Here is a 16,877-nt window from a genome sequence, read left to right on the forward strand (position 1 = left end):
TTAAATTATGTACTATTTACGCTTTATAAAATGCTCTTCTAGAAAGTTCATATTGAAAATAGTAACTCTCATCGCAGTCACTGAGGAAAGCAATGGATATTTTGCTGAACTCTGGCTTGAAGATTATTCCAGCCTAAATTATGTCTGATATAGGCACAGGGAGTCAAAATGGTTTACAGTTACTATAGCCAATAGTTTTTCATAAGAGTGTTCTGTATTATTTCCTGTTTTACGTTTAGTCCTCTGATACTTTGGCAGTTCTGAACTGCGACAGACTGGATTCTCCTTAAGTCAAGTTTATGGTTTAGAAGCCACCATCAAATACAAAGGATCTATTGATCATAAGCAAGCTCTGACCCATGACTAGGACGATAAAAGCCTGAACATGTGTTAATATAAATGGAAGTTTAGTAATGATGTTATGGGTATGCCTTTAGAGGAATATGTATCCTGGCTTCATCACTGACTAGCTTGGGCCACTTCTTAATTTTCCTCATCTAAAAAATGAAGTGGGGATCCCTGGGTGGCACAGCGGTTTAGTGCCTGCCTTTGGCCCAGCGCGTGATCCTGGAGACCCTGGATCGAGTCCCACGTCGGCCCCCGGTGCATGGAGCCTGCTTCTCCCTCTGCCTGTGTCTCTGCCATTCTCTCTCTCTCTCTGTGTGACTATCATAAATAAATAAAAAATTAAAAAAATAAATTCTAAAAAATGAAATGGATCGATCCTGCCTCATAAGATTGTTGAAAGCATTAAATGGGATAATGCATATAAACATACACTAGCTTGGCCATAGTAAGAGCTCAATAAATATTTCCAATTGTTACTTTGCTACCTCTTTTACTACATTTCTCACATAAACCAATCTAAGAATAGCACTTTGTTCAAAATGTCATGTTTGGTAGATTGTTTTTATCAGATACAAATTTTTATTACTCTAATAGAATAATTAAACCCGTTCTAGATTTCAAGCCCATGACCAGATTTAAAGGCAGATACTATTAGACACTTTTAATCCAACAAATGTTTATTTTTGGAACCATAGCTAGGGAATCATCCACATTTCCTCCCCCCTTTTTTTCCCTTGCCATGTTTATTTGGTTTTATGCAAACTTCTTGGGGGTAATTCAAATTAGCATCCATTACAGATCAATCTAGAAAAGGTTGGTTATTTATTGTTAGGCGGATACATGAACCTTGGCAGTTTCAGAAACCAGAGCTAAAGTGATCTTATAAAGTTCTAGCTAAATCAACATGGGGATGTGCTAGTCTCATGATGACTTTCATGAACTTACCTCTGAAATGCTAAGTATTTTCTCACTCAGAACCTCATTTTACCTCTATAACTTATACCAAAGATCACACTGTACCTGCTCTTAGCCTTGTAAGTCTTACAAAAGCCATTGGCCAAAAGCAATAAAATTTGACCTGACCTAATCCTGGAGTCACAATGGATAATGTGTGTATTTTTCATTCAGTAATTTAATGTGGAAATTAACTGCATGTGTCACATATTCCCCATCTTAAAGAGAGAGCTTTTCTGGTTCTAATGTTACACAAAAATTAAATATGTAAACACTCTTGTCATATAAGACTCCTTACTTTCCTGATAGCTTAAATAAGCACTACAAAAGACTCCTTTGGAGAAATTTATTTCATGGAGTTTGGGAGCCTGCTGCATGAAATTCACCCACTATGGTCACAGAAATGATGGCCAAAGATATTTTTTTCTGGCTCCCTGAAAGATCTGAAGTAATTTTCCCACTTTGGCTGACTGCATTATTCTCTCCTATTTGTCAATATTGGAAAAACCACTGTGGACATTGACAGAAAAATTCTGTTCTCTTTCTCTTAGGTGTATTCTTGAATCTCTCTACTCCTGCACATGGGATACAAAGTGTCTCTCGACCTGGCCTGTTTCTATAAAGAGCATTCCTTCCTAAGGACTTTTCTTACAAGTCTCTTTCCTTTGCTTTTTCTTCTCTTGACCCATTCTGTTCTCCCTGTATCCCATGAAATTTGTATTTTTTATTTTGATCTTGTTATTAAATTTAATGTTTTGAATAGGTCCACATGGTTCAAAAATCAAAAGGTATAATCGGTGATTCAGCAGTAAATCTCTCTCAGGCCCCTCTGTGTGTTCCCAGTTCCCAGATTTGCTCCCCCCACCAGGCATCCACTGTTCTTGGTGTTTTATGTATCTTTCCAGGTTTCTTTATTCACACGCAATCAGACATGAATATAGGCCCCCCCACACACACCATTTTACATAACAGGAAGCACATTATATGTACTCTTCCAAATGTTTTTTTTTTTTAAGATTTATTTATTTATTCATTCAGAGAGAGCGAGAGAGAGGCAGAGACACAGGCAGAGGGAGAAGCAGGCTCCATGCAGGGAGCCCGACGTGGGACTCGATCCCGGGTCTCCAGGATCACAACCCGGGGCTGCAGGCGGCACTAAACTGCTGTGCCACCGGGGCTGCCCCCCAAATGTTTTTTTAAAACTTACTTTATCTTGGAGATCTTTCCATATAAATACATAATAAGATTCCACGTTCTGTCCTCTGGCTTCTGTATATGGATGTGTGTGATAATTTATTTAACCAGTCTTCTATTGATAGATTTTCTGTATTTTGCCCTTATAAACCTCATGTGATGCAGTTTACTCTGACAAACTATGCTGGTATGAATAACCTTGTGCATAATAATTCATTTTATAAATCCCTAAGCATATCTGCAGGATAAATACTCCTAATAAGAATTGCTGGGTCAAAGGTTATTTGCATTTGTATTTATGATAGATACTGCCAAACTGCTTTCCATAATGATCCTAAAAATGTTTTCTTCTATCAGCATTATATGAAAGTAACAGTGTCCTCAACTCTAATCTACAGAGTGTATATTAAAACTTTTGAATTTTTGCCCTTCTGAAAGGTCAAGATTGATATCTCAGGTTTGTTTTAAGTTGCATTCTTTTATAATGGGAGAATTTGAACTTCTCTTTATATGCTTAGGAGCCATCTGTTTCTTTAAGAACCATCCTTCCCTCATTTTTTTCTTATAGATTTCAAAAGCTATTTATATATTAGAAAGATGAGTCTATGCCTATTGTATAAAATGGTGTCTTTTTTATGTTGCTTATGGTTGTTTCTGCTGAAGATGCTTTTACAAATGAAGTTGAATTTACTCTAGTTCTTGAATTGTGATGAAGGCCTTTCCTACTCTAGTCAGAAAGGATTTCTTCCAGTTTTTTTCCAGAACTTTTATTATTTCATTTTTACATTGAAATCTGATCCCTTTATAATTTGTGTTGCAGTAAACCATGAGACATGAGTCCAATTACATTTTCTTTTCCTGTCCAGTAGTCTTCTTATTGAACTTTACATCTTTCCCCTGCTTATATGTGATACTACTTTTATCTTACACTAAATTCCTGCATTTACAGCTACCTATAGTAGAAGCTTCCCTTCTAATCCATTGGCTTATCATGTACCAGTATGGCACTGTTGAGTTATTCTGGCTTTATAATATATTAGGATCATGACCTTTATGGTGACCTAGTAATAATGGTGATAGCATCATCTTAAATATATATATAGCACACTGTAATTTACAAAGCATTTTCACTTACACTACCTCATTTGTTTTGATCCCTATGATGTCACATGCAGCAGCTGAGACTGGTACTTCTGTCCTCATTTCATACATAGAGCCCAGAGGATATGAAGTGTTTGCCCAACATCTGAAGCCCAGGGGAGATGAACTGTTTGCCCAAGATCACCAACAAAACTAGTAGGTGGCAGAGTGATGACTTGCCTCTTCTGTCTTTCCTAATCCAGGATTCTGCTTTTCAGAATGTCTAAGATATTCTCTGAATGTTTCTTCCTCAGAGAGCTCATTCATTCCCAGAGATTATCTCTGTGCTACAGAGTTCTAAGTCCTATGCAGGACCTTCAGCTTCATCTAACCTTCTGTGGATTAAGGAAGGGACAAAATTATGAAATCATAGAATGCCAGAGCAGAAGTAGACCCGAGAGAGATCATAGACTAGCCTAGTCATCTTATGGAAAACAAAAAAACAAACAAACCCAAAAAACAAAAAACTCCAAAGCTCAGAGAAGTTGTGACCTTTGTGTCCAAGATTTTACAGTTTCTAAGAAATCAGGGCTAAGTCAGAACTCAAAGATAGTTCTTCCCATATGGTTTAATAACGAAGAGAAAGAGGGAAATGTTATATGTACTTTACTGAAACGAATCATCTCTATGTTTATAAGTACCTCCAGGGCCAGAAATGAGACTGAATTCATTCATCCATTCAATTCATTCAACAAATAATTATGTGCCATGTGTCAGGCACTATGCTTGTCATTGGGTTTATGATGGTGAACCAAATAGGCATGGTCCCTGCCTTCATGGAAAATATAGTCTAGAAAGAGAAACAGACACCAAGCAAGTAATTTATGGGTAAAGATGTAATTACAAACTAGGAAAATGACTTATAAGGGAAACATACATGGTGCTCTGAAAGAATGCAACAGGAAGATATAATTATTTTGTCTTCAGAGTCTGGGAAACTTCCCATTGCTCCCTATACCCCCAACTCCAGCCTGCCATGCGGTCCCTGCAGCATGTCTGTGGAGACCTCTAAGATTCCATGGATCAGTTTGAAAATCAATGATCCTGTCCTATTCCCTCATTTCTTCAGAGAATAGAACTGAGGTTCAAAGAGGAGATGTGACTTACCCAAAAAGGTCACCTAGCTAGTTAGAGCAGAACCAAAGGATAACAACCTCCTGATTTTCTGGCTAGGGCTCCTTCCACTGTATAAATAAATGTCCTCTTAATGCAGACCCATACTCTACTACCAAAGTTTGCAGTGATACCACTCTTCATAAGTCACAGACTCCCAGAAGACTGTAGCACTTTGACTTAGTTTAGACCATGCCATAATCAGCACACTGCATTGAACAGACAAATCAAGATTTGACAGACACTTCCAATGAATCTAAGTATTTTCTAGAAAATAGTTTAACTAATTTTTCTTGAGTGGTTCATCAGTTATTGTACTGAAGAATAAGCTGAACTGGCCTAAACTGAGAGCACATTTTTAGAATTTAAACTACTTTGTAGGATAGCCTAAATTCTCTTTGTCAAAGGGCAACTTTTCTTTGGCAATGAACGGTTTGACCTAAGTTCTTTCGATAAATTGTTTCTATCCACCAGTGTAATCCTCAGCACACATGTCAGAAGTAGAAGTGATTGGTCCACATGGAAAATGGTAGCACTGGCTGTGTCCCAGCTGTCTGGGCTGCTAGGTTGGTGTGGGACACAGCTGGGATGGTCCATGTCGAGTGGTGTCCACAGCAAGGAGGGCTCAGCTCGCATGTGGAAGGCCCTCACCTACTTCATAGCACGTCCTGGCGTGGGAGTGAGCATGCTGAACGTCTTTCTGAAGTCACATCATGGAGAACATCAAGTTCATTGCTTACCCCTATTTCCACATCAGGTTCAAGCCCTTTCCCTGGGGAGATGATAATCATAGTTTATTCCATAGCTCTCATGTGAATCCACTTCCAACCAGCTATGAAAATGAATAAAGAGAGTCTGGACCACTACCCAGTGGAGATCATAGCACAGGTTTGGACCTTGACTCTGCACACAGACCAGAAAAGTATATAGGAACTTAAGCTCGCCTTCCTTACTTGTATCATACTGGTGACCAGTATGCTGATTTTCCATCCCTTTGCTTGTGGCAGGAGATAGCTTATAAATAACTTAGATTGGTTTGTGAAAATAAATAAGTAAATAAATAAATAAAAGATGTAGAAGTGGCTGATTAGAAGAGCTACAACCCCATGTGTTTAGATTTGGTTAATGTGTATGCAGTCAGTACTTCCTGGGTGTTACGTGCTCACAGTTCATGGGTGTGTCCCCATTTAATACCTAGGACAGCGGAATTAGTTAGGGGTGATTGGTCTTAACTCACTTAAGTGCTGTTTCTCATTAAAATTAGGGTACCTTGACTCATTGACTCATTATGCTTCCCCTCAATTTTATTTTTCTTTAATTTGGGGATGAGTGGAGTGATAGAATTGGAGAATTTTGACATTATTTTCCATGTCCACATTTAGCTATTTACAACTATGTGACTGGAAATGATAGAACAGTCAATACTGGTTTTAAAACGGGGTCGGGGTTGGAATTTAGTAGAACTCTCCTTTAAAGAAACATTCCAGAATGCAGGAAATGCCCTAAATACAGAGATGTTCATAGAAGCAGTATTTACAACAGTGAAACAACTGGGAGCAACTTGAATAGGCAAAAAAAAAAAAAAAAAAAAAAAGGTAAAATGCATACTGACGTATTCCATGCAACATGAATGGATTAAAACAACACTTCAAAGCAAAGGTCATAACGGGGATGTGAAGTAGAAGAGATGGCAGTACAGCATAGTCACTATGAGTAGGGGCTCCAGGATGCTGACTGAGGTTAAATTGGACTTTTGCATGGCTGGAGGACCTCAGCAAGTTCCTCTGTTTACCTTCAGTTCCTCATTCATGAGGAGAGGATAAACTGTACCTATTCCAAAGAGCTGTGTGAGGTTTAGAAGAAACAATACTTGTAAAGCCTTGACCCAAAGCCTGGCATGTGCTATGGGCTTGACATATGTTCACTGTTATTAAATATATGGTCTCAACTTATTATGGGGTCAAAAAATACCAAAAGTTCCTTTGAAGACTAGATTTCTTTGGGCTCCAGGGTTGAGGGTGAGTGATTTGTTTCTTTATTTATAATTTCTTTTCTTTGCAATGTCCTATAATTATTATATGTCCTTTCCATTTGCCCCTCACCCTCTTTTCACCAGTAAAAACTTTGACCATTACTGACCTGCTCTGTGTCTCCAGGAGACTGATCCCTATGGACTGCATTACCCAGGACCTCTAGCCCATGGCCTTCTAGTGGAGTTCAGCCAGTGCCTGGAGCTGGTGATGGGTGTATCCTTTCACATAGCAACTCCTGACCAGTGCCCCCACCCCAGCTTTTACCTCTCTCCCTTCAAGTGTAGGGGTGATAAGAGCTTTCCATTTTAGCTAGCCTTGGGTGCCTTGCTATCCCTTGTCCATTCATGAACCCTGCTCACCTCTCTGTAAATAATCCCTTCATTAACATTGCTTCAAAATTCAAGCTGAGTATCCTTTTTTTTTTTTTTCCTGCCAGGACTCCGGCTGGTACAAGAAGCACACATTATTTTTATAATTGGGGAAACTTCATTTAAGAAGCACAAATGGCCACCCCTCCTCCTACCTCCCAAAAGGAAGTACTCCTCACGGAGTGGAGAGGCCCCTTAGCTTCCAGACTTGAGGGTGATTATTTTTGTTTCATTTTTCAGCCCTCACATGAAATTAGGCTTCAGGCTAGAACACCTATTTCTTAGAAAAACACACTTTCTCCTAGAGAGAAATTCTAGAAAGCAGTCGCGGGCTATTGACAAACTATAATGCTGCAAAGGGATCTGGCCAAAAAGGAATCAAGAGGAAAATCTCCAAGGGGAGAAGGTGGCCCGGAAGTGGCTCATCACCTGCAGTGCCAGCTGTGCTCCCAGTTGAGCAGTCATGGACAGAGCTGTGCCTTGAGTAAAGACCTGCCTCTGTGGCCACTGGAAACTCACCAGCCCCTGTGGCGTCTGGGCTCAGCAACTGCCAGGCTCCCAGGGGGTAAGTGATACAGTTTGTTCAGTCCGGGGGTGTGGATGGCAGCACGAGGTGGTGATGGGGCTGGTTGGGGGGGTTGGGAAGGGGGCTTGGCTCGTCACCATGCACTGCTCCACTGTTAAATCTCGATTGGCAGGCTGACTTTCCCCAGGAGAAAGTGTGGGGAGGAATCTCACAGTTGCATGGCAATAAAGAGCTGCCTGGTGGGCCTCCTTCTCCGCCAAGAAGCTTCGTGGCTCCAAAGTTCCAGAGGGGTGTGTGAAGGGGAGGAGGAGAAATAAGCCACCCTACTCAGTACTGATGTGATCACCTTTGTAGAAACTTTCCAATGGCAAGTATGTTGAAGACAGTGAGCTTGCGGGGGCCAGCAGGGTACAGAAGGATGAAACTGAAGGTGGGGGTTGGGGCAGGGGGGGTGTGGATCCAAGAAGAGAACCATGGATAACTTATAAAGGAAAGGGATGAGAGGTGAGGCTCAGTAAAAGATGATGTTGGACAAAGCCTCAACACTTTGGGTCTTTTTTTTTTTTTTTTTTTTTTTAACACTTTGGGTTTTACTCTCTTTATACTCTGAAGTGAATTCTTATGTTGGTGAGCCCTCTTTCCTCCATAACTTCTAAGCCTCATAAAAAGAGGGTCTGTGTTTATGTGTTCATGTGACTCAAAATGAATTCACTGAATACTTAAACATACATATATAAATATATAAATATATAAACATATATATGTTTATATATTTATAAATATATATTTATTTATATATACACATATATACACACACATATATAGCACTTTTCCAAGTTCCAGGGCTACAGAGATGAACAAAACATCCCTGCTCACATAAGGTTTACAGTCTGATGGGAGGGACCCATATTAAAAACATGACCACACATTCACAGCCTAGCTGCAAGTAAGAATGGGCTAGCAGCTCTTGAAAATTATCTATGGTTGGGTCTCTACCATACAAAGACTCAGATTTGTTGGCCTTGGAAGGGGCCCTGGCAGGGATCCTAAAGGTGATTCTAGTAATCAGCTTTGAGAATTCTAAATATGCTCATGATTCCATTAAACATTATTCCCATGAAACATGCAATGAGAGTCAAATAAAACTTAGAAAATAATTTACTAGATATATTAGAGACTAAAAAGTTATAATAAACTCCAAGTTCTATAATAAACATATTTTAAAAATATACCACAAAAATAGATGTTTGTAATTTGTGAATAGTTTTTGGAAAGGCATGATAGAAATTATTAGGCATTATTTATATTAAGTACTTAGAAATGCTTCTCTGAAGAAATGACTTTTAATAAAGAACTGATCAATGGACAGAGAATAGGAGGTGCAGTGTTCTAGGCAGAGGGATCAGCATGTTCAAAGGTTCTGTGATGGGATCAATGCTTTTAGAAGAGAAAGGTGGTTAATGCTACTGCAATGTAGGAGGTGAAGAAAAAAAAAAAAAAAAAGACAACATTTTTGCCTTCAAGGAACTTGTACCTTACGGAAAAACTCACATATTCCAAAAACTCCTCTATTACTCTATGGATCTATGATTTTCCAAATATAACAGGAAGAAGAAATCACTGTCAGTAATAATCCTTCACTAGCTGATATAAAAACCCAGTTTCATGTTTGTCCCTAGGTAACATACATAACTTTTTGAAACAGCATAAATGCTTTCATAAGTATGTTGGCTTGGGGTAATATTAGTATTAGGTCATGTTTACTGAGCATTCAGGCTGGGTAGGAAGGGAGAAGTGACTTGGATATTGAATTAAAATGCCAAACTGACAGACATGCCTGTCTACCATTTTTCTCTCCAAATCCTTTAAAAGGAAAACAAAGTATAGTGTTTAAAAATATAACTATTATCAAGAAAACAAAAAAGTGAGCCATATATATATATACCCATTTTCCTTCTCATTTGCTCCTTAATCCCTAGCAACCACTAATCTGTTCTCTATTTCTATAATTTAGTTATTTCAGGAGTGTTATATAAATGGAATAATATGCTATGTAGCCTTTATGGATTGGCATTTTCACTCAGCATAATTCTTTAGAGATTCATCCAGGCTGTTGTGTGTATTGATAAGTTTTCCTTTTCATTGCTGAGTATTATTCCATGGTATGAATATATTACAGTTGGCTTAACCATTCACCAAATTGGAGGTCACCTGACTTGTTTCCAGTTTTTGGTTAGTAATAGATAAAGCTGCTATAAACAGTTTTGAACAGATTTTTATATGAACATGAGTTTTCATTTTTCTGGGATAAATGCCCACCAGTTGGTAGGACATATGGTTCTTGCATGTTTCTTTTTAAAATAAATTGTTAAACTGTTTTTCAGAGTGCCGGTCCCACCAGCAATGTATGAGTGATCTGATGTGTCTGCATCCTTTCCTTTTGGTATTGTCACTATTTTCAGTTTTTTTGCTACTCTGATAGGCATGTAGCAATATTTCATTGTGTGTGTGTGTGTTTTTAAAAGACTTCTTTATTTTAGAGAGAGAGAGGAAAGAGTAGGGAGAGGCAGAGGGAGAGGGAGAGACAAAATCTCAAGCAGAGTCCCCACTGAGCAAGGAGTCCAACTCAGGGCTCAATCCCATGACCTGAACTGAAACCAAGAATCAGAGGCTTAACTGAGCCATCTAGGCACCTCTTTCATTGTGGTTTTAATTTACATTTGCTTAATGCAAACCCGGTGAGTTATTATTATATAGTGGAACATGAGTAGATAGTAGTTGAGAAAAGTTAGGTACTACTCTTGGAAAAATAGGTACTACTCTAAAAGGATTATTTGAAACAAAGTTTGACTATGTTAAGGGCAAGTAGGGTAGAAAAAAGAGGCAATCAGATTTGAGGAAAGTATATAGGTAAGAAGATGCAATCATAGTATACTATTTGACTTTATAATGTCAGAACTTATACACTCAGTATAGCGAGAAAACAAAAAAGTGAGCGATATATATACCCATTTTCCTTCTCATTTGCTCCTTAATCCCTAGCAGCCACTAATCTGTTCTCTATTTCTATAATTTTGTTATTTTGGGAGTGTTATGTAAATGGAATAATATGCTATGTAGCCTTTATGGATTGGCATTTTCACTCAGAACTAAGATTCAAGTTGATTAGGAAGACACACAGTGGCCACACATAATGACTCCTCCCAAAGAATATAGGAAGGAAGGGGTTAAAGCATAGCTTCACAGTGGAGAAACCAGACAAACCCACCTCAGCTAGGTGAACAAGGTCAATATCAACAGTGATGAGTCATTTTGGGAAGATGTACTCTTGATATGATGGGATGGAAATGGCTAAAATTTTACGTCTGTGTAAAGTTTTGTGTCTTCTGTCCCCCCCAGTGTGATCATGAAGAAAAACATCAGTCACACCCAATAGAGGGACACTCTACAAATAGCTGCATAGTCTTCCTTCAAAATTGTCAGGGTCATCAAAAACAAGGAAAGTCTGAGAAACTGTCAGCCAGAAGAACCCAAGGAGACATAGTAACTAAATGTCATGTGGGGTTTTGGATGGGGTCCTGAGACAAAAAAGACATTAGGGGCACCTGGATGGCTCAGTCAGTTGAATATCCAACTCTTGATTTCGGCTTGGGTCATTGTCTCTCTCTCTCCCCTTCTGCCCCTCTGCTCATACACACACTCTATCATGCTCCTTCTCAAATAAATAAATAATATCTTATAAAAAAGACATCAGGTACAAACCAAGGTTATTTGAATAAAGTAAGGATTTTAGTTAACAATAACAACAACAACTAGAAATGTATACACATAATAATATAAACATTGTTGACTTAACTAAAAATGGAAATAATTATGTAGAGAGAATAAGGAACTGCAGATGAGTGTCATATTATGAGAGAATTGAATTCTTTTTTGCTATAATTGCATACCTAAGACCTACAATTGCTGTATCAAGAAAGAGCCATAGAAGCATATTAATTATAGTAGACCGGTAATTATAAGAACTAGAGGAATTAAAACCGGCTGGCTCTGAAGAGAAGAGTGGGAAGAATGGAGCAAATAATTTTTTTTTATTATAAGCCTTTGGTACAAATTTGTTTTTTAATCCCATTCTTAGATCACTTTGGACAAAAATAAAAATAAAAGGTGTATATAAAAAAGACACGTGCAGTGTAAGTTTACTATATACTCTTCATAAGAGATGTGTCTCAAATATCATGGGAAGGATGCAAATAGGAAGATAGAAAGGCAACAGGCAAATGAAAACCAAGAAGGTACTGTTGATTACAGACAAAATAGAAGTTGAAGGAAACAGCATTAAGCAAGACAAATAAAGCAGCTTCTCAGAGATCAAAGATCAAAGGGACAAACACTATAGTAAAAGGCAGGGATTTAAACAACACATACACATTCACACTTTATACTCAGTGGAGTTTACACATTCTTTTCAAACACTAACGATGGTACCTATACACTGATTTACTGGTTAGCTACAAATAAGAGTTTTAAAATGGCTCAACAGCATACAAAGTACATTAAATTTTTTTTTTACTATGGTAAAATTAGAAAATAACATTAAAAATATAGCAAAAAATATGGTCAGAAATTTAAAATGGCTTGCCTAAAAACTCCATTTAAAGTGGAAATGATAAATAATTTATAAATAAACAATGATTATAGCATCTTGCTTTAGACTTTTTGGATATGGACAAAATGATAGGGAAAAATTTATAGCCTTAAATATATGGATTAGAAAACAAGAAAAATAAAGGAATAAAAACATAAGTTTTCAAGTTAAAAAAAACTGGGAAAGAAAGAGTAAAGTAAACCAACAGAAAGTAGCAGGAATTGGCAACGCTAAAGCTAGAAATCAATAAAATAGAAGATACACAGGAAGTAGGTTTTATGAATGAAAAAAGTTAATTCTTCAAACAAACCAGTAAAATAGACAAATGTTCAACAATGCTAAAAGGGCACGAATAACATGGCTTTTGAAATACTAAAGGGACCAAGGTCACCGGAGATTTAAAAACTATGTTCAATGCTATATAATTTGTCATAATCCACATGAGAGTTCATTCATGATAGCCATAAAACTTGTAAAATATATCTCACATGAAACTTATCAGTAGATGTAGAAGACCCACATAGAGAAAATTATGAAACTTTCCTGAATACATAAGATTCAAGTTGATTAGGAAGACATGTCTTCTCTCTTTCACCATACACAAAGATAAACTCAAAATGGATGAAAGATCTAAATGTGAGACAAGATTCCATCAAAATCCTAGAGAAGAACACAGGCAACACCCTTTTTGAACTCGTCCATAGTAACTTCTTGCAAGATACATCCACGAAGGCAAAAGAAACAAAAGCAAAAATGAACTATTGGGACTTCATCAAGATAAGAAGCTTTTGCACAGCAAAGGATACAGTCAACAAAACTCAAAGACAACCTACAGAATGGGAGAAGATATTTGCAAATGACATATCAGGTAAAGGGCTAGTTTCCAAGATCTATAAAGAACTTATTAAACTCAACACCAAAGAAACAAACAATCCAATCATGAAATGGGCAAAAGACATGAACAGAAATCTCACAGAGGAAGACATAGACATGGCCAACATGCATATGAGAAAATGCTCTGCATCACTTGCCATCAGGGAAATACAAATCAAAACCACAATGAGATACCACCTCACACCAGTGAGAATGGGGAAAATTAACAAGGCAGGAAACAACAAATGTTGGAGAGGATGCGGAGAAAAGGGAACCCTCATACACTGTTGGTGGGAATGTGAACTGGTGCAGCCACTCTGGAAAACTGTGTGGAGGTTCCTCAAACAGTTAAAAATATACCTGCCCTACGACCCAGCAATTGCACTGTTGGGGATTTACCCCAAAGATACAAATGCAATGAAACGCCGGGACACCTGCACCCCGATGTTTCTAGCAGCAATGGCCACGATAGCCAAACTGTGGAAGGAGCCTCGGTGTCCAACGAAAGATGAATGGATAAAGAAGATGTGGTTTATGTATACAATGGAATATTACTCAGCTATTAGAAATGACAAATACCCACCATTTGCTTCAACGTGGATGGAACTGGAGGGTATTATGCTGAGTGAAGTAAGTCAGTCGGAGAAGGACAAACATTATATGTTCTCATTCATTTGGGGAATATAAATAATAGTGAAAGGGAATATAAGAGAAGGGAGAAGAAATGTGTGGGAAATATCAGAAAGGGAGACAGAACGTAAAGACTGCTAACTCTGGGAAACGAACTAGGGGTGGTAGAAGGGGAGGAGGATGGGGGGTGGGAGTGAATGGGTGACGGGCACTGGGGGTTATTCTGTATGTTAGTAAATTGAACACCAATAAAAAATAAATTAAAAAAAATTAAAAAATAAAAATAAATAAAAATAAAAAAACAAAAAAAAAAAAAAGGAAGACATGTCTTGGATGGAAAGGTTCTCCAAATTTATTTAGGAATTTGATGCACTAATACACCTTTGAAAATTACTTGACAAACCCATTCTAAAATTCACTTGGAAGAGAACATGTGTGCAAACAACTGAGACATTTTGAAAAAGATTACCATTGGGAGGGACTTGCCCTACCAGATGTTAAAATATACTATAGAGGGAACCCTGGGTGGCACAGCGGTTTAGCGCCTGCCTTTGGCCCAGGGCGCGATCCTGGAGACCCGGGATCGAATCCCACATCGGGCTCCCGGTGCATGGAGCCTGCTTCTCCCTCTGCCTATGTCTCTGCCTCTCTCTCTCTCTCTCTCTCTCTCTCTCTCTCACTATATAAATATAAAATAAATAAATAAAAATTAAAAAAATAAGCTAAGCAAATCTTAAAAAAAATATATATATATACTATAGAGGTACTATATGGTGTGAAAATTAATAAAAGAAAACACCATTTAATATGGATTGGGGAGGCCAGCAGGGGGAGCTCTTACACCCTATCATTCCTTGTCAATATTGTGAGCGGGCGCGCGCGCGCGCGCACACACACACACACACACACACACACACCGCCCCCCACGAAGAGATTTACCTTGAAAGTCCATAGTACTTGAGCTACTTTCCTACTCCAGCAGAAGGAAGGTTTTTCTCTTGCCTTAGCAACAGCGCAGCCAATCAGAGATGTCACAACTCAGCCAATGAAAAACCACTACACTTCAAACTCCCAGTTTCCTCCAGTGGACTTTTGTTTGTAATAGCCCCACCCAATTGCCCCCCTTTCCTCTGTGAAAGGTGTTCTTTGTTCTCTGGACTTGTAGCTTGCTTATTCCAATTTGCAGCTCTCTACTGTTGTTAAATAAACTCATTTTTACTAGTCATTTCACTAGTAAGGGTTCTTTGCTATTTTTTTGGTGGTTTTATATTTAAGGTTAACATTGGATGTAGACAGGTGAGACAAAGAAATGGGAAGGCATAAATTTTTCCACTTCTAGTTAACAATGTCAAAAGAAAATACTGTCCCAAGTAAAACAGAGACACATACAAGGATTGCAATATTAAACAATAGGCAAAAAAATGGAGACAACCTATGTCTATCAGTGGGAGAACAGTTAGATAAATTATGGCACCTCTAGCTAGGTAATAGGAATACTGTACAGCTATTAAAAAGAAAGACGATCCAAACATACTGACATAGATACATTTGATTTATCCGATATATTGCTGAATTAAAAATAAATCTAGTTGTAGGATTAGGCAGTGTGAAAGTTTTATAGTGGAGTACACAAACCTATACATCTGTGTGCTTATACATGTGGATACATGCATCAGGAAAGGATTTGTAAGAACATACATTGAACACATAACAGATTAACTTAGTGACAGGGATGGGATATTGGGGGAAGGGTAAATCTTTGTCTTTTATATAACCTGTACTGTATCATTTGAGAGTTAAAAAACTTCCTAAATGAAGAAAATGCAAAAAGGCTCTGACTTACAGCATACTGTACTGGAGAAAGGTTTAGAGGTGGTTCATAAGATGGTAAAAGAGTAAACTGGCTGGATCCTGACAGCTCAGCAACCAGTGGAGGAATTGAGAATGGATTTATCTATAAAGCCTGTGGCAGCTTAGAAGAAAGAACACGAGTAGTGTTGCCATTCTCTTGCTCTCACTGGACCTGCTGTTTTTCCTCATAATATATTTAGCTGCTGAACTTATTTCCATATTTTTATTTTTACTTGCAGGCAAAAAATGTTAATCCACTGAGTTTCCTGTCCCCTGGACATATCTTCTGCCTCTCCTAGTTGCTTCTCATCTGTAAATTTCTGGCTTCACTCCTGCTCAAACAAGCTAACTAAAGTTATAAATCCTTCTGTTTTATGAAATTGAATAACTTCAATTTAGTGATGAAGGTAGCTACCACATGCTTATAGGATCATACTAATTCTTCAATTAATTAAACATGGAAAATAATTATAGTTTCTAATGCAATGTACTTTTTTCTCTTTCCAATTATAAGGTGTAGGAAGGAAAAAAGTAATATCAATATGAAGCAGTGTGCACCAAGCCCCATGAAGTCAAGTTTTCTTAAGTCTTGTGAAAAGCTGGTCCAAATTATCAAGTCATGGTCAAGTTTACACTATTATTATTGTCAGTTATCAACCCCGAGGGTTTTCATGGACAAATAGTGGACTCTCCTTCCTAGAAGCTGTGGTGCCCCCTGACATCTCTCTGGAATTCTTTGGCTTCCTTTCTTTCTGGGAAAGAAGTTGGAGGTGGTGGTTGGCAGAAGTACCGCCTGGCCTTTGCAGGAGCAGATACACTACCAGCTCCTGATGAAAGGACCTGGCAAAGAAATGCTTTTCGATTTTTTTTTTTTTTTTTGAGAATGCCATCAAATGAGCAGTTAGTTTGCTATTACAAGCCTTTCTAGGAAGGAATTAGGGTGATGGTTTCTAATCTGTTAGAGAACAAGGTGAGAAGAGATGGAGAAGGCACCATCCAAACCAGCATACTGCCCACACCCTCTGGAGCAGCTACTATATCATCTCATCATTGGCAAACCAAAAGATGATGATGTCAAGCCCTGCTTTTTTAAAAAAAGAAAAGAATCCACTGTGTGGATGGAAAATGGATGCTGCACTGCATCTGTCAGAGGACATTTTCCTTTCCATTCTCAGCCTGGAAAAGAGCAGCAAAATCAC

General features: G+C 38.1%; 1 protein-coding gene and 1 pseudogene across 3 annotated transcripts in view; one reads left to right on the forward strand and one right to left on the reverse strand.

Moving 5' to 3' along the window:
* The window catches only part of LOC144286315 (uncharacterized), a 65,195-nt pseudogene extending 58,308 nt beyond the window's left edge, over positions 1-6,887 (forward strand). The window contains exons 4-5 of the transcript XR_013354362.1: positions 3,672-3,792; positions 5,224-6,887. The product of XR_013354362.1 is annotated as an uncharacterized LOC144286315 (transcript). The remainder of the gene's footprint in view (positions 1-3,671; positions 3,793-5,223) is intronic.
* Positions 1-16,877, reverse strand: part of ANKFN1 (ankyrin repeat and fibronectin type III domain containing 1) — a 298,786-nt gene that overhangs the window by 100,889 nt on the left and 181,020 nt on the right. The gene's annotated exons all lie outside the window — the stretch shown is intronic.

The sequence above is a fragment of the Canis aureus genome, chromosome 16, assembly GCF_053574225.1.
Source record: "Canis aureus isolate CA01 chromosome 16, VMU_Caureus_v.1.0, whole genome shotgun sequence".
Lineage (NCBI taxonomy): Eukaryota > Metazoa > Chordata > Mammalia > Carnivora > Canidae > Canis > Canis aureus.